This window comes from Dermacentor albipictus, unplaced genomic scaffold (genome assembly GCF_038994185.2).
Source record: "Dermacentor albipictus isolate Rhodes 1998 colony unplaced genomic scaffold, USDA_Dalb.pri_finalv2 scaffold_13, whole genome shotgun sequence".
Taxonomy (NCBI): domain Eukaryota; kingdom Metazoa; phylum Arthropoda; class Arachnida; order Ixodida; family Ixodidae; genus Dermacentor; species Dermacentor albipictus.
In genome coordinates, this window is record NW_027225567.1 from 6665172 (window position 1) to 6688025 (window position 22854).

At 45.8% G+C, this 22854-nt stretch overlaps 1 long non-coding RNA gene across 1 annotated transcript in view; it reads left to right on the top strand.

The window, feature by feature from the left end:
- The first annotated feature begins 343 nt into the window (after positions 1–343).
- The window catches only part of LOC135920371 (uncharacterized), a 55991-nt gene continuing 33480 nt past the window's right edge, over positions 344–22854 (top strand). Inside the window, exon 1 of the long non-coding RNA XR_010570237.1 lies at positions 344–475. This is a non-coding gene — a long non-coding RNA (uncharacterized lncRNA). The remainder of the gene's footprint in view (positions 476–22854) is intronic.

Sequence of the window (22854 nt, forward strand, 5' to 3'; positions counted from 1 at the left end):
GATTAGCATTCCCGCTTATTTTATTGTTATGAAGTGAGGCTTCAGTTAACGCCTGTAAACAGCCAATGAGCTCCAATAGCAATTCCGACATCGGCTCTTCGAAAGGGTATTCCGTGAAAGCCTCTTTCAGCAGGACTGGTCGAGGAGGCTGTGCGGGCGCGGACGCCAGCGGCAGAGTCAGAGTCTCCAGTATGCGCCACTGGATGGCGCTGCATGTCCGCGAGCAGTAATAGAAGAGCGCTTGCACCATGAAAAAATAAAGCGAAAAATGAAATATGGCGACTACAGAAAAAAGCAGTACAGACGAAATGAAAAGAAAATGAAAATAAAGAAAGAATCGCTGGGCAAACTGAATCAAATGGAGGCAGCGAAACCTGTTTAGCGACGCCGACGGGTTGGCGACCCGCCTACGTTTCTTTGGATTGGAGGCTTCCCGGACACCGTGATCGTGTAACGTATCCCATCCAATGAAGAGGTATCATTTTGCCGCTTCTCGCTTATTTTGTTTCTTCTGTCCGCCACGGTCCATGCACGTAAAACGCGGTTGCGCGAGCACACACCGCGGTGGTCGGCGGGGGCGGGTGCCGTAGAAGGCTTCAGGACCGCTTCCTCCCTTTGTACGACACATTTCTTCCTGAAATAATTACAGGCTTGCCGCAGCTTAGCGAGTCGTTCGTCGACGGGCAAAGCGCTTTTGAAGAGGTACCATGAAAAAAAAAAGCTTTTAAAAGAGAAGTAGAGCGACAATTTTAAAACAAGAACGCAGCTGTGCACGTCGCAGGCATTGTCAGGAAAACAAGAAGTTGATATTGCGCGCTCTGAATAATCTCTCTCGGTTTAATTGTTTTTCATGGATGCTAAATGAAATTGCCTCTTGCGGCAAGAATGCAGCGAAATTAAATATATTCTAAGCGCCGTACAGTAACGGTCGCGATGCAGCCTTATGCGCAAAACAGCAAAACATACTTGCTTTCCTCTCCTCCCCGTCCCTACACTTATTTTTTTTTCCCCCTTTGAAATTTGGTTACGGTTTCCATCGAACGCGGAGTTTGACATCACAACGCTCACAACAGCATCTGAATGAAAGCGGCGCCTGGTACATGGCAATGTTATTAAGCTCTATTATTGCTCAGGTCACACAAATGTCACAAATGTCACAAGTGACATTTGTGCATCAGTTTATATGCTTGTATCAAGTTTTGCCGAAGTGCTTTCCATTAATGTTTTTTTTTAGATCACGGTTAGAACAAGCATATTGCGTTAATAGGCCCTTTATTCCGCTCCGTATAGCCTGAGAAAGCGGATGTTTGGAGTTCGGGTGTCGTCTTTTACCTTTTTCTTATGAATCGAAATTCTTGTGAACCTTTAAGAACCAGCAGTGAGTCTAGTGTAGTGCGGCTGTCGGGTTACTCTGTGCCAGGCCTCTCATGTCTACGAAAGAAAATGGCGTCCTCTACGACTGCACTTGCGCATGCGGAACCCATTGCTGCTTTTGTCGGCTGCTTTTGGGCATCCACATAAGATATGGCGATGAAATTACTATCATTATTGTAATGCGTGAAGTCACAACTTGCGAATAGCACACGCAAACAAATAATTTTGGGGGGAGGTGAGGTGCCTGCTCGGATGTAAATACACGGGCTTCGCTATTACCAGCAGCAGGCGCTCCTCATATGTGCGTTGACGGGTGAGGAGCGCATCCATCAGTTAATTCACTCCGCAACTTCTCCGCTTCCTTGGATTCTTTGGCCGTGTGTTTTTTTTTTCTTTTTTTTATTAGGTTTGGAGCATTGTGGCTGGTTTTCATGCCTGGAAGCTGGCAACCCTCCCGACAGTAAGGGGAAGGGTTGAAACTCCCACTGTCCATGCCTTTAGAGCACCAGGAGCGTATACACAATACCGCCCAGGAGATGCGTGGAAACTTTTGACAGCAACACCAGTTAACGGCTTCCGAGCCGCATGCAGACAGTTCAGTGCGACGAATCACATATCAGTTTCATTTGCCTGCCGTTCTCTTGACGCGAGCATGCATGTAGGTAAAAAAAAAAGGAAAAAAAAGACGCGCACGGTAATCACAATCACACCCGGAACCGTGAAAATGGGGTGACTACTGACATCCCACATTCAAGCTGAAAATTTGAAGGAGGTATACGTACAGGGCAGCAGCGTTAGCAGCGACGGATGTTGTGCCCAGCTGCAGCTGGCACGAGCGCAGCGCGGTCTGCGTTTTGTGCCCGTTATATTTATTTATTTATTTATTTATTTATTTATTTATTTAAGAGACTTTCATTTACAACGCCCGGGCTGAGTGGGGAAACTGGCGCTTGTTTTATCGGACGATGATACCCACACATTGATGCTGGTCCTGTGCGAGAGCTCATGCAATTAATTAATTAATTATTAATAAATTAATTGTCCCTTAGTTCATTAGTAGACGTTACATAGATGTGATAGCTGTTCTGGAGCTGAAAACGTAGGTGTTGGTTGCTTTCACTAACAGGCCAACAAAAACTGAAAAGACAAATGTGCAGTTGAAAGTGAACATGAGGAGATAGTGAACATGCGATCAGTACGCACAAGTAACGTGGCAAAAGGGAAAAAATGTAACTTGCCTTGAACTGTATAAACACGCAAAACATTTGCAAGTTTCGTGATGCAAGTACTCGCAAGTATAGTGTGTCGGAACGGAACAAAAACAAAAACGAAAAACGAAAAAAAAAACACGTTATATTTGAACGGAACGAAAACCTAACCGAAACGTTATTTATTATTTTGTCTACGAGTGAAACCGAAATGTGTTTCATTGGTTTTTGGTTCAAGGGCAAAGTCGGCGATCCGAAACAACCAACGTCAGGCAATGTCAGCATTAGCGCGTATCTCAGGCGCGGATAGAGCGACTGATAACCGGTCAAGCTCTCTATTAATCTAAGCCTGATGCTCAGTGCACTAGCAGATCGGCATCGTAGCAAAACGCAGGGCTTGAGTACTCAAAAGCTTATCGTTTTGTTTTCTACAGGCACAACGCTTTGTTACTGAAATTACTGAAAACTACGCGTTAACTGAAGCAGCGGAGCGTTTCACGTCAAATTTTGAGTCCACATTTCCGGACACTGGTGCAAGAGGCTGATAGTTTCTAGCAGAAGCTAGATGATGCTTTGAGTACTGGCAGACGTCAATTCTGCAATATAAACATGCTCCTTGAAGTCGTTACCCCTGTAGAAACGACCTCTCCAGTCGAGGCTTCTCCTATATTTGCCTATCTGTTCAACACTACAGGTCACGTACTACGTTTTACAAATGCTCTACATAAATACATATCCTATGTACACACATGTAAGTGCCATATCAGATACGCGGATGAAGCCTTTATGTACTGTCATGTGTGTTAATGAACGACATATACCGTACCTGACGGAAAATTTGGAAACGGGTAAGTCAACGTAGGTGCCGAAGGAATTGTTTTTCCGTGTCCTTTCATTAATGCAGTAGAAAGCGTATCTGAAATTATAACAGAGCCTTCCCGTTTCCTTTGCGCATAGAATGGGCGCTACCAAACTGGTTTGGCGTGCCTAGTATCCTTGATTATAATCGCGAATGTATTGGTATTCGATGTTTATTGATATGTTGCTGCTCATGGAGCAGGAGGAGAATGCTGCCAGGAATGAAAAAGACTCTTATCCCGGTTGGCCGCTCCGTGAAGCAGTTATTATAAAGATGATTTAAAACACCGTTATAATGTAGCACATTGAGGTCACAGAGCGAAAAAACGCAGGGTGAATTGAAGCATCGTGCTACGTGTGAGAAGACTTCGAATTAACTATAATTCTGGAAAACATTACTAAGTTAATTGAACATCTACATATAGAAACAGTGATCTATTTATTTGTTTATTTAAGATACGTTACATGGCCCAGAGGACATGCATTTAGTAAGGTGGGAGGATGAACAAGGATATTGTAAGGAAATGCAAAATATACAGGGCAAAAGAGAAAGGTAAAGTATTGCACAGAGCTAGGACTAAAAAGCACCAACCGACGTAAGTGCAAGGTACAATATATTATCATTCAAGAAGCATATGTATAAATGCAGCACAAATGCCAAATACAGGGGCCAAATTTACAAAGCTTTTCGTTCGTAAGTGCTGTTTTTCATTGACTGATAGCCTTCGTTAATGATATGTCCTAACTCCTTAGTGGCTGGCACGAAGGCTTTTAGCGTAAGAACGTTTTGCGAATACGGGCACAGAACTATAGAAAAAAGCAGGGGTTTACAACAGAAATGTGAATAATTGCCAAAGAATGAAGAAAAAAGAACAAGTATAAAACACAATATTATACAAAAGACAAGGGTAATTATCGTCACGGTGTCACTTGAAAGTAATTGATGGTTGCATGTGGATCCAATAACACCAGGAAGATCATTCCAACAAATGATGGCACGGGGAATGGCTAGTGTGAATAATTGAAGACTTGTGCTCTTCCGTGTATGCGCTTCCGTGTATGTTATTCGCGTGCATGTGTATGTATCAGAAGCCATGCATATACAATTTCAGGTCATCTCTTAGCTCACCTGAAACAATATAAAAATGCACCATAACGTAGCATATATAAACTGTATAACTTCGACAATATCATGCATGGGAAACAAATGATAAGTAAATGCAACAAAATGCGACTCATTGGTGTGGGAAATCTTGTTTATTTTTGTTTTCATATGCTTCCCTTCCAGTATTAGTGTTCCAGATTATTTTTTTTCTGCCTAACAAAGTCTGAGAAGCCTTGTTGCAAGTTAAAAAATGCAAAAGAAATATACGTGCAATATATGCATCTCTCTTTCTCTTTTTCTTTTCTTTCGAGCGGGCTCTCTTTCCGCGAAGAACTTCATATATACGGGATCACAGAGTAAGGCCTCATGATATGTAGTTTTCGCAGTTCTGCGGATCCTCAGACATCTGTCGAATTTTGACAGCAATGCGCGGTAAAATGACACTGCAGCACAATATGGACGCCCACAGCGCGCTCATTGTGTCCGTTTCAAGCTCTCGTGTCCGTCACTTTTATGCTCGCTGCTACGTACTCAGCTGCAGCCCGAAAAACAAGCCCGACAACTTTTTTTCCGAGCAGGTGTCGCGTTAGGAAACTACGCAGTTTTCAAGCCGATGCGCACTTCGCTAACACATGGGGGATAATTTTTTTAGACTCCTCGAGCTACATATATGCGCAAGGCTTCGAGTCAATTTCGCTTGCATTTTGTGAAAGTGACATGGATTAGCAATAATAAGACAGGCTGTGTTACTAAATTACCTCTACGAAATACCTAAAAGGTCGCTCTTACCCTGGTGAGCCAGAAAATACGCGAAAGAAAGAGACAAAGTGTGCGCCGATGACTTTTCGAGGGGACTGCACAGCTACCCGAAATGTCATAAACTTCCTTTTGCGTGTCAAGTAATTGTCGAATTATTGTTTATCGACAAAGAAAGAATTATTTGCAACTTAAATAAAACAAATACTCAACCTTGCACTTCCTGAAAACCTTTCGTGCGCTAATATATGCCTCTCACCACATCAACTCCCCCCCCCCCCTTACCAACCATTTAAAATAAGCAACAGCAAATGCTTTTGAAAAGCGGGACGTATGTTTTTCATTCACTCTGCTAGTAACCAACATTTCTCCCACGAATTAATGAACGTGAAATTCCAAAAGAATACTTCCCCAAAGCCAAAGCCTTACCTAATTACTGTTGATTTATTAGTGTCCCTTAAAAATATTCGTGTAGATATGGTTACGCGTTTGTACGACCTGTGACACCGAGACGTGCACTTCCCGCCTGGTTCTTTGGTGCTTCTGTGGTCTCCGTCGCGTCAGGTCGTCCTGTCAGAACAACTGCTGTCTCGTTACACAGGCCCATACCGAGTGCTTCGTGCCGTTACTCCCGTCACCTACGAGATCGCCCCTGACGCCCCTTCTGCTTCCCAGTCCAGTGATATCGTGCACGTTACACGACTGCAGCAGTAACAAGTCAGGACATTTAGACGCATCGGGACGGGGCTTCCCACAATGGGGATATTGATAAATGCATATTGCGTGTTTCTTGTGGCCTATGCACGCGCGCGCCCCGACGAAGACGACGAACGCTCTCTGGCTCTCGAGCTGTCGGCTGAACTGCATGGCCAGCGCTGCAGTTACTCTTTGTAAATATACTTTGTAAATAGTCTCCAGTTTTAATCCTTCGTTCGCGCAACAATATATTTGGAGCTTTCATCGCCTTTTGTTCATGCCATCTTTCATGCCATTTTTTTGCTACTATACACCACTCAGCATAAATCGATAAACACGGCTCAATAAACACGCATCCCACAGCTGGTACGTTCGTGTGGCGAAGACGAGAGCGCTGGTTGTTCCATACAGAGCGAAGCTTGAGGCCACTGGAGCAGTTTCTGGCTCAACTTTGATCATGCACAATTGGGCCTGCGAAGAAGACGGGCAAGTTAAGACGAGCGCCCGTCCCCTTCCTTATTTCGTTACCGCCTTGTCCACTCGTTCAACCTGTCCTCTCCATCATAGCGAAACCTGCCGGAGCTGTCAGAGGAAATGACATCGACTGTGGTGGGTAATTTTAATAACAAGACAAAGATACCCCCATCCCATCCGGCGCACGTTTAAACCCTGCCAACGAGAGATCCCTTCGGTGTCGCCATGTAACACCCTACTGACTGTTCTCAGCTCGCGTGCATGCCTCCTCAAAAACGCGAGGGGGGGGGGGGGGGGAGCGGGACAGCGCAAGCAGCGCGTGTGCTTGATATCCACTCGACCAGCGAGGGGCTGAAGGAGTAGCTGGAGCGACACATATATACGATACGCTCTCTCGCATCAGGCTAAACACTGAGCTGCACCAAATGTCGATGGTTTCCAGCCACTTTATTATAAAGACGAGCAGGGCTCGCGATCAGTGACACTCGGTTTAGCGCATAATTATTTATGCGCGTGGCCTTCGCCCATCGTGTACATCAGTCTATAGCAATGTATAAGATGACCCCCCCCCCCCCCCCCCCCGTATTCTCAAAGCAGTTCGCTCGCTAAAAAGGTTCGTATGATAGCAGACGTCGGCCAATCTGCATAGCGAACGCACTATTAGTGAAGCAACCAGTGAATAACAATGAGTTCTTATGAGGGAAAGCTGTATTAAACATGTCTCTGGGCGCTTCTAATAAACGGTAAGCCAATGGGAGTCGATGTCAAGTCAGGATCGACCACTGAAAGTATGACATCTAGAGCCTATAGGACACGTACGATATAATAACGGTTTCCCTCAGTTCTATTCCACACCTTTCTTATAACATCATGGCGGGACCTATACCTTGCTGCGATGACGTATAGGCGGCACACCGCTTCGACGACTAACGAAGCGTGAAAAGTATAACCATCGAGATAAAATCATTACACCATCCGGGCCGAGGTTTTGACAACCCCGCTACGCATTCCCAAAATACATTCGTCATAAATTCGACCTGTGAGTTTCAATTGCTTTTGAGCTGAATGCGTTGTTCCATAGAGCCCTTAGTTGGTTGACCTTCGATTCTTACCTGAGCCAAACATGCAATGACTCTGCCCGAGCTATACTAACTACTCGATCGCTTAACGGTCTGCCACTTATGGAGCGCTGCTAATCTGTAGTGTGTAGTGTCTTGCAATGGCTGTGTACAAAAGCGTACACATGGAGCAAAAAAATGAAACGCAATCAATAACGCCGGCGACCAGCCACGGCTTGTACTGATGGCGTAATAGGCGTGGCTCAGATTTCCGTACGTTGCCAACTGGCTATGGCCACAATATAACGACCTTTCTAGTTGCCCGCTGATGCCTTAGCTCAAATATTGTGTAATTTTATTAACGCACGGTGTTGAGATCCAATTTTTTTTTTTTGCTTCATTATGCGCGCATCTCTGGACACAGAAATGTAGTATTTGCACCAGCGGGGAGACCCACTATAACACTTTGGCTTCATGCCGGCAAGTTACGATCTGCAGGATAGTAGAGTCTCGTTTCTTTGTCAGTTGGCCGCCATCAAAACCTAATAGTAACCCCTCTGACGTCTTCAGTGAGCCCGTCACATGATATCCAGGGGTCCCTGAAGTCACCCTTTTCTCCACTTTCGGTTTTTCTTACAAAGATTACCTGGCCCAAACAAGTGAGCGGTGATCGTACACGTGAGTAATGGACAAGCTGCCAGTGGAACTGTTCTCAATATTACGCTTTGCCGTTTCGTACTCGGGGGAAAAGAAAGGAAGGAGAGTGGTGAGGGGGGCGGGGGTGGAATGCTACGGACTACTGCACGTGAGGGTCCCATAAAGAACCGTTCTAGGGCAAGCAAGCATAAACCACTGCGAGCTAACGTATTTTTCTTACTTTTTCGGCATCAACTCACCCCAACGCAACTCGCGTTGGTGTTACGGGCACGTCCAACCGCTACGCGCCTGTCTGTCAGCTGTCGGAATGCGCACTCGCAAGCACGACCAGCTGGAAGCACCGTACCTGTACTCTTTATCACGACCGCTGCAGCGTATTGACACCATATTCCCATCCGCGGATGCGGATCCAATGCTAGCAGATTGAGCAACGGCGCGCAAAAATGCGAAATAGTGGTAACGAGACAGAAAAACATTGTGTATAAGCTCGGTCGAGGTTTCGCATGACGGTATCGCTCACGTATCTTGTAGCCTATGTAGTCTCGAAGTCTATATTCTACTAGCCTCCTAACCTAATGACGCGCATTTCTTTCTTTTTTATTTCTTCCCCACATTTGCGCGCATAACCTTTCTTGAAGCGAAAATAAAAGGCAATAAAATAAAAATGATAGCAAGCATTAAAAAATTAAGTTCGCAAGCGCTGTAACGCGAGTTCCCGAGGGAGACAGAGAGAGAGAGAAAGCAAGATATGGCATGAGAGCGCACAGCATCTCTCTAGTAGTTTTCCGCAATTGTCAATACTTCCAGGAATTCGAAGGCGCCAGCTGCACACTTTTGCAGTTCACTTGTTCCCGCGCTGCCGTTTCTGTGCTGCAGTTCACGGTTTCAGTGAAGTGCACCGAAAACGCGCTTGAACTTGTTATAGTTTGTGCTGTACGTGTATTGTAGACATTGCCTACAAGAACTTAGTTACTGCGGTCGAGTGTTATTGTTATTTCGCTTTCTGCCTTTCTTTTTTTATCTTTAGAGCGTGTTTCGAGTTTTATTGACATATTGATTTTATTATTTTATATTTGTTTGCAAAAGCGGCAAATGTTAAAAAAAGGCAATATTCGAAAAAGGCGTTTTTTTTATTTATTGGATCCAGAACCCGGATTCACAAAAAATGCTCTTACAATATAAACGTTCGTAAAACAAGATAACGGCCAATTGCGTTGCTAGACATATTATTAATGGAGCCCGCCAGCCAATGGCAAACAAAACTTCCGAATAAAAAAAAAACTTTGCAAATTCGGCCCCACTTTGTATTTATATTTGAAATTTATCGTTCCAACAACTTATCATGTTAGAATCAGTAAACTGAAGCAAACCGAATAGCCTTCAAAAAGCCCTCTTTTACCACCACAACTTCACGTAATACTAAAAAAAATTATGGGGTTTAACGTGCGAAAAACATTTTCTTATTATGAGGCTCGCCGTAGTGGAGGACTCCGGAAATTTCGACCGCCTGGGGCACTTTAACGTGCACCTAAATCTAAGTACAGGGGTGTTTTCGCATTTCGCCCCCATCGAAATGCGGCCGCCGTGGCCGGGATTCGATCCCGCGACCTCGTGCTCAGCTGCCCAACACCATAGCCCCTGAGCAACCGTGGCGCGTCCGGTGAGGGACTGGACTCACCGACAATGAATGAATGAATGAATGAATAAATGAATGAATGAATGAATGAATGTAAAGATGCGATTTTTATTAACGACCTCGGTTTATATACATATCGTACAGTTCTATCCTCGTAAACAGTTTACCTTTGCATAGGCACTATGATACTGATAAACATTCAATTCACTTTCGTTCGAGTCAATAGATTGTGTAAAAAAAGACGAATCACTTTTCAGACAGTTAAGACAAAGCTCAAGAAACTTTTTTTTTAAATTAAATATTGCGTAATGTCCGTCCAATTCACTTGCTCTTCCGTCTATAGCATTCACCCAGTCCCCTTTCATTGTCACATATATATTTTGTACATGCATATACCTTCAATAATGAAAATTTTCTTTCAGAGGGGGAAATGTGGCGCCCGTACCAACTATTATCACTGCCGAGCTTTCAGGAGCGTCCAATGAAATCGTTAAAAGCACGGAAGGTAAATCCTGCCAAGTTCTGTGTGGAATGAGCGACCATTGAGCTTTACAAAAAACAAAGTGAGGCGCAGGAGTTCTCATACTATGACAACAACAACAAAAACAAGCAGATGGAAAGTGAAGAACACTTCGTAATGGAATAAAAACGCTTTCTCCAATTGGGCCTTTAGCTCTCACCCTCCTTTTAGAGCGCTGACACAGAAGGCGTGAAAAAAGATTCCTCCGCTTGCTTCTTTGCTTTATCGTAGCCTCTTGTGCACTAGAGCCTACAGAATAGAGACAAAAAAAAAACGAGGATAAACGGCAACATGCCGCGTACCCAGCTCGAGCACTTCTTGCCTATAATACCTGCAAGCGAGGGAGGGTCGTCGTCGCATGCGAAAAGCACGCGGCATTTTTTATGCCCCGACAGACGGTACGTGACTGCGGGCGCGACTACTACCAATGCAGAGAAACATGAAAAAAAAAGAAGGAAAAAAAGAAGCGGAGTGAGGAAAATGTCGCACGGGACTTGCGCCGCAGAACTCTCTGCCGATCTTTCAACTGCGGCGCGTACGTGCGTGCGCTTGCGCCACCGCACGCGTAAACACTTCTCGACTTCAAAGCCGAGCGCAGCCTGCCTCATAGAATAACCGGAGAGGTCGGCTTCGAGATGGCTTCAGTGTTCAATCCTAACGTTTATCACGCAAAAATGTTTTATCCAGAAAGAAAAAAATAATAATTGCTTTTACACATTTGGCCCGTCAAAACATGTTTGTACCGAGTCATCGCGCCAGTGCGCTGCACACTTTCAATGTTAATACATCAACATTTGGCGCTCCAGCAGGCTGGATGCTTCGGCGCACTCGCGTTATATAATTGCTGTTCACTGCGCGAACTCAAAATGACGATAATAATTAAAGGAGCAAGAGGAAAGACTCGACTGAAAATGGTCACCAGGAGAGGCACAATGCCTGGTGAGGAAAGGGCCGGATTACCAGCAGATTGCCAGCAGAACAGATTGCCAGCATGGCTTCAGGAAAGGCTATTCATCTAGGACACAACTGTTAACTGTAATTTATACATTCGCAAGAACCCTAGATAGTAACGGTCAAATTGACGCTCTTCTTTTTTAGATTTTAGTAAGGCATTCGACAGAGTAGTTCATTATAAACTAATTCAAAAAGTTAAAGATAACAATCTTCTTAACATTATAGTTTCTTGTATAGCAGCTTATCTTTCAGATCGAGTGCAGTTTCTCTCAATTGACGGTAAAAACTCCAGATGTTGTCCCGTAACATCCGGCGTACCCCAGGGTAGCGTACTGGGGCCATTGCTGTTTCTACTCTACATAAATGATATTGTCACCGTAGGTACACCCGTTATACAATTTAGATTGTTTACGGACGACTGCGTCTTATTTCGGGAAATTCCTTCACTGCATGACCAGACCGAACTTAGTCTAAGCTTACACTATATACAAGAATGGTGTGAAAGGGCGACCATGGCCTTGAACAAAGACAAAAAAGGCTGCCTTCGTTTTACTCGCAAGAAAGGCCCTTTAATATATGAATACACATTGGCCGCTTCACCATTAAAGGAAGTCGAAAATTGTTTTCGTTTATTTTTATTTATTTATACATATTGCAACCCTAAGAGGCTTATCGCAGGGGTGGGGTACAAAATTAAGGGTGCCACACACACACAGCAATAGGGGGTACACAAGTTAAAGGTACAAATACCTAGACGTAACATTTTCTAACAAGCTTTCCTGGAATTTACATATTGGTAATATTTGTTGTTCAGCCTTCCATAAACTTTGCTTCTGAAAACACAAACTGAGAAATTCACGTGCCAGCATTAAATTATTAATTTCTTTGACTTTCATCAGACCTAAAATAGAGTACGCTTGCATTACATGGGATCCATACACTAAACATAACATTAAAATCATGAAGAGAATTCAGAGAAAGCCTGTTCGTTTTAGTTATTCTAAGTTTAAGCGTACAGATTCCTCCACACAGCTAATGGCGGCAAACGACACTCCCCTCCTCGAGACACGGAGGCGGGTGCTCTGCCGTAATTTCCTACAGCAACTAATTAATCGTGAATTATCCTTAGACCCCGCGGTATGCGTGACCCCTTTGTCCACCAGGCGTACACGTCATGATCATGCATGTGCATTAACCCCTCATTTCGCCAGGACAAATACATACAGATTTTCTTTCTATACCAGAACAGTGTCTGAGTGGAACTCCCAACCCCTGATGTATCTAAACGTTTATATAGTGACGTGCGTTACTCATATGCTTTTTGTTATGCATATTTATTTGTATTTATTGTATAGCATTTATATTTTTATATTTGCGTTTTTTTCCCTTTTTGCTTGCATTATTTCTAATTTGCCTTGTATGCTTGAGTGCCCTTCCTGCAAGGACCGATTTGTAGTCTGCAGTATGTTATAAATAAAAATAAATTAAGGAGTGCTAGAAAAGAGAACAGAAAATACTAATAAATGTAAAACGATGTAATACATTATACACACGCCACTATACACTGCTGCGAACAATCAAAATCGCAAATGCTTGCGCCAAAGAACAATATACATATGTATGGCCGCACACCAGCCGCTAAACTCACTGTTCGATAGACGGACAGCGCTTCTGAGACGCAACCTGCGTGCCTGGTGGGTTAGCGGATGATGCAGTGCGTCGAACAAGGAAACTAGTACCGGAAGACCAGGAAAGCCGACCGGCCGGGTTTCTAAAACCATCTTCGGCAGGTCGTTCCCGAGCGCGTCACGGAGCCCTGCAACCGCGCGATCGAGATACGTTTGACCGGCCGTTTCGGAGCACCGGATCGAATCATGCTCGGCTGGTTATTTCAGAGCGCTCGCACCGGGACCGATCGCTCGCTCCGGGATCACGCAGCTATACGGATGATAAATGAAACGAAAAAAATATACGGCCTCTGGATTCGGAAAGTTTATGTCGCACTCGTCGCATCGGTTCTCGAGGTTCTCGTTCGGGTGGCGCCGTCTCGCGGGCTGCCTCGACCGGTCATCAAGATGAGCCGCCGACAAACAGGGACGATATAATTTACATAAGTGCACTCTTACATGTTAACGTTTAGATCTCTTCGATTTGGCTGCACTTTCGGCGCTAGCTCCGTTCCGTTGCAGTGCGAGTGCAGCAAAGTGGAGCGCCAGTTCCGAAAGTTCAAGTGCAGTGCCTGCACCAGCGCGGCACGTTTATTTCAAAGGCGAATTTCGCGTGTTTGGCTGATCGTTAATTCATAGCGCCTGCTCTCGTTACGTGCTACAGCGTGCTGCAGGGTCCGTCATAGGGTATGCTGTTGCCTCCACATCGTTTTACGGGTGCTTTTCCCGTTGCTGTGGCTTGTCGCCGTTCCAGATGCATGTGTTTCAACGGCGCCGTGCTGGAAGTTGGGCTCCTGTGCGAAAATGCTTCTGCAAACTGGTTCACTAGGGTTGGGTATTCGGCGAGTTGGTATTGCATCCTAAAGCTAGTACAGCGCAACATAGAAAGGCTTGTTTCTTCATTTCTATGTTGCGCTGTATCAGTTTTAAACTGCAAACTGGCACCTCCTCCTATCCACTTAGTGCAGGCCTATCGTTGACCATTTCGATAAATTTGCATGCAGCACAAGAGAGGGGAGGGTATTTTCGTTATCCCAATAATAGCTATCGCGATAGTACCACGTCATGAGAGAGGAATGATGGGCGTAGATGCTTCTTTTGTTTCTCGATGGAGAGCAATTCAACTTAGTAAGGTGAAAGATTGGGCAAGTCGGTTTTGCATCATGAGGCTATAGCGGCGCAAACTAAAACGTTTACAGAAGGAAAAAGAACAACACACGGGGACAACTGCTAGTCGGATAACGCTTGTCGTCTTGTGTTCTCTTTCTTTGTGCGTATGTTTCAAGTTCGCGCTTCTATGATCAATTAGACAGTTTAACTATGGGAGGCAATTTAACATGTCACATGACTTTACTAAACTGCCCTCACGGTCATTCAGGGTATCGCGCATGTGCTTCACATCTTCCACTTTGGTTAATCGCAAGAGCTATATAGGAATTGCGTCAATTACCCACAGCAGAAGATATTTGCGTCCGTGCGCCGTTATTAAACTAGCGCTGCGCTGTGTCGTCTGCTATACTGAGAGTTTGCACGATGCCTGCACCTCGACAGTGGCGAGTGCAGATGAACCATGGTGAACTCGTGCAGAACTTGCCTTGCACGAAGTGAAATCGAAGAGCGCGGTGCACGCAAGGCACGCGCTGCACTGCACTGTAAAGACAGGGACAAAAGTGCTGCACTGGTGCTGAAAGTGCTGCAAAAACGAAGAGACCATTTATGGAAGGAACAGGAGGAGCGTTTCCACAAAGTCCTTTTTCGCTAGAGTTGCTTCTAAAAAAAAAAAAAGAAAACGTTCAGCCAGTGTTCATGCTGGACATATAAGCAAAGACGCCCGTCCAGTGCCAGAGATCCCTTACGAACGTGAAACTTTATGAACTGTATAGGTCCCCGCGGGGTGCTCATAGGCCAAATTCACAAGATGCCGTAACTCTGGTAACAGTTACAACGAGCGTTCTTAGCTGTGTGACTCATGCAAAAAGAACGACAGCTGTGACTCGTGTACTGGACACATGTGCCTGAGTGTGCGGTTGTGTTTCCTATCATTCAAGCACCCGAAATCACTGGATCGATGAACAATACTGACGTCACATATGATATATATATATATATATATATATATATATATATATATATATATATATATATATATATATATATATATATATATATATATATATATATATATATATATATATATATACATACATACATATATATGTTTATATATTGTCACGTGGTATGACTGAAGAAAGCAGCCAAACTGAGAAAGACGAAAGTAGAGTTTTACTGGGTGAACTTGTGCCCTCAAAAACAGGCTACACTCAAAGAACGGGTATACAGTGGCGAACACAGTCGGCGATCGTCGAAAATCTGATCAGCGGGTCAAGCGCGTCGGCTTTTATACATCATTCGTCGAATGTTCGAGAGTAATCGCTCGGACCCGCGTGCCTTCCACAAAGTTCTACATTGTTCGCGTCGCGCACACATGCGATCAGATTACACAAGGTTTGGTCACAGACAGCGGATGGAAGCATCGATAACATTCCAGAAACTTCCGACACACGCAGGCGCGTCCTGCGCTGTACGATAACATTTGTTAGGCGGTAAAACGTGTCGCCCGATAAAGACAAACAAGTACACGTGTCAATATCCCCCTCTTAGAAAGCATCGACCCGATTCTGAAAACGAAAGTAATAAATGAATACACCCGTAGCAACGAAAACAACAAAATAAGGAAGTTCGTCAGCGTCCGTAAAATAGTTTAAGACGCACCACGTGGACTACTTCAGATCGTGGGCGGCGCCGCTGTGAATGCGAAATGCTGTCTGGCACGACCTCATCGTCCAGTGCGCCAATAAGTCGAATGACCTTGTAGGGTCCGAAATAGCGCCGCAATAGTTTCTCACTCAGTCCTCGTCGGCATATCGGGGTCCAAACCGATATACGGTAGCCGGGCTGGTACTCGACGAAGCGTCGTCGGAGGTTGTAGTGTCGGCTGTCGATACGCTGCTGGTTCTTGATCCGTAGGCGGGCGAGCTGTCGGGCTTCTTCAGCGCGCTGGAGATAGGTAGTGACGTCAAGATTCTCTTCGTCAGTGACGTGAGTCAGCATGGCGTCGAACGTCGTCGTCGGGTTCCTGCCGTAAACCAGCTTAAACGGCGTGAACTGTGTTGTTGTTGTTTTTTTTTTCACCGCCGTGTTGTAAGCGAATGTTACGTACGACAGGACGGCATCCCAGGTCTTGTGTTCGACGTCGACGTACATTGCTAGCATATAGGCGAGGGTTTTGTTCAGGCTCTCCGTAAGACCATTCGTCTGTGAGTGGTAGGCAGTTGTCCTCCTGTGCCTTGTCTGACTGTACTGCAGAATGGCTTGGGTGAGCTCCACTGAAAAGGTCATTCCTCTGTCTGTGATGAGGACTTCTGGGGCGCCATCTCGCAGCAGGATGTTCTCGACAAAGAATTTCGCCAGTTCGGCTGCGCTACCTTTCGGTAGAGCTTTAGTTTCAGCGAAGCGGGTGAGATAGTCCGTCGCCACGACGATCCACTTATTTCCGGTTGTTGACGTCGGAAAGGGTCCCAACAAGTACATCCCGATCTGCTGAAACGGTCGGCAAAGTGGCTCGATTGGCTGTAGTAATCCCGCTGGCCTTGTCGGTGGTGTCTTGCGGCGCTGAGAGTCTCGGCATTGTTAAGAACGGCCTGCTCAGGAGCAAGTTTTGCCAGCCAGTTGCGACAGTGGCTTCAAACTTTTCCTGGAAGGCCGCCGCAACCCTCTAGCAACGGCGTCACTAAGTCGACTGTGTCAAGAGAACAATACGCGTGACCTCGACTCTCCGTCGTAGGTGCCGAGATGAGTTCGACGAAGCAGGCTTTGTGCCGGAAGACGACACCGCCTACCCAGTGTACTGCGAGCGGGGGAGTTCCCGAGGGAACGTAGTTCGAGGCCCTTTCCCACGCGCCGTTCAATACGCAAGACAATGGGCAACAGGCGGACGCGCACCGGGGGTCAGCTCGGGGAATAAAAGGCACCTTTCCTGACGTAAGCCCCGAGTTTTACGAAGTTCGTCTGACGTTGGTTGGGGACCGTGAACCTGTGCGGAAGTGTGGGTGTGTATTCCCTCGCGCAGAGAGGCGACTCGTTTACGATGACTGATCGAACGTTTCCCTGACCTTGGGATCGAGGGAGGACCGAGTGTTTATAAACTGCTGTTGTGCGGCTGCTCAGTGTACTCTCTCTCGCAGTCATGCTAGACTGATGAACTGCAACGACCTTATGTAGATACTGTAAATAACCCCATATTCCTGGTTCTCGATGAGAAGCAGTCCTTCCCTTCAACAACGTCCTCAGCGTGGATAAGTTGGACGACGGCATGGGCCAGCTAACATCTAATACACGCCCGACTCCAATCTTGACAACTGATTACGAGCGATGGGATTGAGCCCCCAATCCTGATAGCATGTTCTTATATAACGGGCGACGTCGACGGTCAGGCGCGGCCAATAATACATTTCCTGTATCCTCGACAGTGTCCGGGAGAGTCCGAGGTGTCCAGCGGTCGGATCGTCATGTAGGGCGTGCAATACTTCTGGACGCAGCCCTGCGGGAACAACAAGAAGGTAGTTGTCGAGGACTGGTGAGAAGTTCTTTACGAGTAGGTTGTTTTGAAGCGAGAACGAAGACAATCCTCGCCTAAATGCCCTAGGGACGACGTCGGTGTGCCCTTCCAAATACTCGACAAGGTTTTTCAGGTCCGGGTCTGCTCGTTGCTGTTCAACGAAGTCTTCCACGCTTAATATGCCAAGGAAGGCGCCGTCATCCTCGTCATCTTGCGGCGGCGAATCAATGGGGGCGCGTGATAGGCAACTGGCATCAGAGTGTTTTCGACAGTTATATCATATTGTTAAAGTCATATAGGCTCCACCGCGCCAGCCATCCCGAAGGGTCCTTTAACTTCGCTAGCTAACACAAGGCGTGATGGTTGCTGAGGACTTTGAATGGCCTGCCATATAGGTAAGGGCAAAATTTCGCTGTAGCCCAAACGATGGCGAGGCATTCCTTTTCGGTTGTAGAATAATTTCCTTCCGCTTTTGACAACCACCGGCTAGCGTAAGCTATCACGCGTTCAAGTCCGTCTTTTCTCTGGACTAGGACGGCACTGAGGCCTAGGCTACTGGCGTCAGTGTGGATTTCGGTATCGGCGTCCTCGTCGAAGTGCCCAAGTACTGGGGGCGACTGCATGCGTCGTTTGAGTTCTTCAAATGCGTCGGCCTGCGGCGTTTACCACTTGAACACGACATTACATTTAGTTTTATGTGTCAGCGGCTCAGCAATGTGTGAAAAGTCCTTGACAAACCGCCTGTAGTAGGCACACATGCATGCTAAGGAACCGACGCACTGCCTTCTTGTCGATGGGCTGTGGGAACTTTGCGATGGCAGCAGTCTTTTGCGGGTCGGGGTGGACTCCAGACTTGCTGATGACGTGGCCTAGGAACAGAAGCTCATCGTAAGCGAAGCGGCACTTCTCTGGCTTCAGAGTGAGCCCTGATGACTTGATGACCTCTAGTACTGTCGCAAGCCGCCTAAGGTGATCGTCGAAATTTCCGGCGAAGACGAAGACGTCATGCAAGTAAACAAGACAGGTCTGCCACTTCAATCCTGCTAACAACGTGTCCATGACGCGCTGGAACGCTGCAGGCGCCGAGCACAGCCGAATGGCATGTCCTTGCACTAGTAGAGGCCGTCTGGCGTGATGAAGGGGGTCTTTTCGCGATCTCTCTCGTTGACTTCCATTTGCCAGTAGCCATACTTGAGATCCATCGACGAGAAGTATTTTGCGTTGCAGAGCCGATCTAATGTGTCTTCTACCCGTGGAAAAGAGTATACGTCCTTCTTCGTGATCTTGTTAAGTCGACGATAATCGACGCAGAAACGTAGGGTTCCGTCCTTTTTCTTCACCAAGACTACAGGAGATGCCCACGGGGTTTTCGACGGCTGGATGATGTCGTCGCGCAGCATTTCGTCTACTTGTTCTCTTATAGCTTCACGTTCTCGCGTCGAAACTCGGTAAGGGCTCTGGCGGAGTGGTCGAGCGGACTCTTCGGTGATTATGCGATGCTGTGCGAATGGTGTGTGTCGAATCTTTGATGATGTAGAAAAGCAGCCTTTGTATCGTCGGAGCAGACTTCTGAGGGTTTGCTGCTTAATCATGGGGAGACTTGGATTTATGGCGAAGTCTGGTTCGGCAACTATGGTCATCGGAGTAGATGCGGCAGAATCCGAGAGGAAAGGCGTATTACTGGTTCCCAGAATTTCTTCTATGTGCGCGATCGTCGTGCCCTTGTTGATGTGCTTGAACTCCTGGCTGAAGTTTGTCAGCATCATTTTAGTTTTACCTCCGTGCAGTGGGGCGATCCCTCTTGCGACGCAAATTTCACGGTCTAGCAATACACGTTGGTCACTCTCGATAACGCCTTCTACGTCGGCAGATGTTTTGGTGCCGACGGAAATGACAATGCTGGAACGGGGCGGGATGCTGACTTGACTTTCAAGCACACTTAAGGCGTGGTGACTACGAAAGCTCTCCAGCGGTTTTGTACTATCCTCCCACAGCGTTATCGACTTCGATTTCAGGTCGATGATTGCGCCGTGTTGGTTCAGGAAGTCCATGCTTTGGAAGTCTATGTTCATGGAAGTCCAAGTACTTGTGCTTAATAAATGAAATAAAGAAACTATAAATGATGGAAATTAAAGTGGATGAAAAAACAACTTGCCGCAGGTGGGAACCGAACCCACAACCTTCGCATTTCGCGTGCGATGCCCTACCAATTGAGCTACCGCGGCGCCATTTTCGCATCCGCTTTCTTGGGTATTTATGTGTCCTAGTAGAACCCTGGGGACTAGGACACATAAATACCCAAGAAAGCGGATGCGAAAACGGCGCCGCGGTAGCTCAATTGGTAGGGCATCGCACGCGAAATGCGAAGGTTGTGGGTTCGGTTCCCACCTGCGGCAAGTTGTTTTTTCATCCACTTTAATTTCCATCATTTATAGTTTCTTTATTTCATTTATTAAGCACAAGTAATTTCTCCTATGTTGTCCGTGGTGTCAGTGTTTGTTGGCTTCTTATGATATGACTAATAAAAATTGGGACCCTCGGTTAAAACCCCCTTTCTTCTCGTGTATATATATATATATATATATATATATATATATATATATATATATGTGTGTGTGTGTGTGTGTATGTATATGTGTATATATATATGTATGTGTATATATATGTGTATGTATATATGTATGTGTGTATATATATATATATATATATATATATATATATATATGTATATCATTTCTTCGACGCGTTCGTGCTCTGCAGTGAACGAACAGGGATTCTAGATAATCGAAAGCAATTTCGTTGGAAATTACTGATCAAAATAATAAATACAAATATGAATAAATTGGTGTTCGCGTTTTCTGCCGCCAAACTGCCTGGAAATGCTCAGTATTGACTGTTTAATATGTGAAGGCATCCATATACCGAGAAATATACGCCGAAGAAACGTTCAGCCTAGGTCGTACCTCGGGTTCTGGCTAGCATCTTCATTTTAATTTAGTTGCGCAATGCATAAACCACAGAATTATCGTGCGTTGTTCGAAGCTCCTAACTGACCACAAACCCATGCCGAAGAACTTGCGGCGCGTGAGGCTCTCTGGAACTTTATGCATGTATAGAATAACTTCGCAATCTAGCCTGCCCGTTGTATCCCGTCCTACACACAGAACTCGCAAAGCGCTGCTATTTTGTCATCCGGGGAACGTGCAGTGCTCGGCGATTCAAACGCGATAACCCGACCACGTGGCTGCCGCTGCATTCTTGCTCCACCGGTGAGCGCTTAATGTTTCTTTTTTTTTTTTTTGCAATCGCAGTGTGTTACAAAAGCCTTCGCTTTCATTGGGTCTCATAATCCACGACCTCGGTTGTCCCCAACACCGACCAGCGGTGCAAAAAAGCGCCAGCAAACACGCACTCCGCGTGGCACGATCGCGGCGAGTCGCGATCGCCAGTGGAGCCTTGTCAGAGGGAACCACCCAGGAATAAAGCGCGCAACGGCTTCTGCGATAATAAAGTTCCTCCTCCTCCTCCTCCTCCTCCTCCTCCTCCGCGTTTGAATCGTTCAGCACTGCAGAGACCGCCAGAACTATAGCCCAGCATCCGCCAGTCGTGCGCCAGGCTTGTGGACGGCCAAGAACAGTAATATCCGCATGTCTGAAATATGGGGGCGCAGCCATGGGACCAGAGTTTTTACAAGAAAGCTATCTGCTCTAGCTCTCCGCTATATTGCGAATAATATTGAACGGCGGCGAACTCGTGCGTTGATGGCCAGCGTTCGCAGTATATCGATAGCCACAGCATTTATTCGCAACTCTAAGCGTAGCGCTGAGTTCTTGCTTCCATCAGCGTGCCAGGGGTGTCCGTTATCGGGTTCAATGTATGGCCGGTTTTTTTTTTTTTTCTGCGGAACTTCTTTGTGAAAAAGGTGCTTTATGACGAAAATGTAAATTATTTCGGCTCAGAAGAAACTCTGCTTTTGTAAATTAAAAAAAAGCCCACCTTTGTCCGTACGCACGATGAACGCAGTACTATTATTTCGTTATTTATGAATTGAGAAAACATGGGAAATCGCTAAGCATTATCAGTACCAGCCTATCTTTATGACCGCTACAGAACAAAGGTGCCTCTCTTAGCGATCTCCAATTAATTACTCCTGTCGGCGTCTGCAGCTTACTCCATCCATGACTACGAATTTCTTAAGCTCGTCACACGATTAAAGCCTCTGGCATACCCGGCTGCACTTGGCACCCGTTCTATCACTCTCGTAAACCACCAGTTATCAATTCTACACATTACATTCACGACCACATTCATTCCTCTTAATCTCAATTATATGTAGAACATCAGCTACCCACGTTCGCTCTCGATTGCCATCTTCCTCGTTCTAAACGTTTCGGCTATCAGTTTTACTTTTATCGCACATTCAGCGGCCCCGGGCCCCTACTTAAGCAAGTCCTTTCCAATTTCTTACAAATACTACGAACAAATACAGCAAAAGAAGAAATTTCTGTAGAAGTCAGCTGGAGTTGATTCTGCTTAACATATTGTTTTCTTTTGCTGTATCGCAGTGTTGCCGCATGTTTTGCTGTTTTGCTGGGTTGCTGTTCTGCTGTATCGTCTACGTAATGCTTCGCTTTACGTAGTTGACACAGTGGAAAGTGTGCCATGACACAAAGCGTGCCATGGCACATGGCACGCTTTAGTCACGATGTATTGCGGATGGGATGGACAATGAGTTCCTTATGGTAGATGTGACATGGCTGTAAAATGACCTAAAATAAGCTCGCTGTAAGTGACATAAAACATATAGGTACTGAAATAATGACACTGATTAGTTAGTGATGTGGTCTATGGCAATTGGGTTTCGTTATAAACACGTGATGTAAAAAAACATAACAGTGGCACTAGAGCTTAGAGAGAGCCCTTGAATACAAGGGCTGTTAATCGTGGCATGTGGACACACTGTAAAAAATTTCCGTAATTTTACGGTCAAACCTGCCGTAAAAATTACGTAGACCGTTCAGTTTCATGAAAAACGGCGGAATTCTACGTAAAAAAACGGACGTGAGCTCTGTTTTTTGAAATACGGAGAACCGTCCGTAATTTCATGAGGAGGGAAACTGAGCATGTTAAGAGCGAAAAATCAACACGCAACGAATATAAAGAAAAGACACCGCCCACGTTTACCAACAGTTACATAATATCACTATAGGTAACGCTGCTTGAACATTATTCATAGGCGAATCGTAGTACGCACGCACAAACGGGAGAGGTTT